Raw genomic sequence first — 498 nt, 5'->3', positions numbered from 1 at the left:
GAGCGGCGGAGAGAGGAGGGGAGGGAGACCGCGGGCGCCGGGAGGGGGTGTGGAGGCCACGGGTCTCCCCCTCTTTTGCAATCTTTTCTTTCACTTAAAGTTTTGCCTGCATTTTCCGCCCTGACCTGCTTGTGTTGATGCCTCCGCAGCATCTCAAATCAATTACACGTTTTTCATGACCCGCATTTGCACTTAATTTGGGGTGTGCTTTTCTTTGGGGGGTGGGGGGGTGGATGTGCCATCCATCAACCCCATCGGGGCAGCCTTCATTTATCTTCTTGGGGGCGGCTTCCGACCCCCTCCCGGACCTCCAGGAAAATGCCCCCTTCACCTCCTAGGCCGCAAAACCCCGGCATCCAGAGGCTTTACAAAGATAACCTTGTTACGCGGACACAGCAAAGAAACTCCTGCCTCGGTGGAGAAGAAACCCGGCGGCAGCGGGTACTTTTTCTCGCGGCTCGGCCCCCGCCGCCCGGCCCGACCCGGCCCGGGTCGCCG

At 60.0% G+C, this 498-nt stretch overlaps 1 protein-coding gene across 1 annotated transcript in view; it reads right to left on the bottom strand.

Moving 5' to 3' along the window:
* LOC103260688 (metallophosphoesterase MPPED2-like) overlaps window positions 1-498 on the bottom strand; it is a 58,699-nt gene that overhangs the window by 57,427 nt on the left and 774 nt on the right. The gene's annotated exons all lie outside the window — the stretch shown is intronic.

This window comes from Carlito syrichta, unplaced genomic scaffold, assembly GCF_000164805.1.
Source record: "Carlito syrichta isolate Samal-C Ts95f unplaced genomic scaffold, Tarsius_syrichta-2.0.1 Scaffold303297, whole genome shotgun sequence".
Classification (NCBI taxonomy): domain Eukaryota; kingdom Metazoa; phylum Chordata; class Mammalia; order Primates; family Tarsiidae; genus Carlito; species Carlito syrichta.
This window is presented reverse-complemented; position numbering and strand designations above follow the sequence as displayed.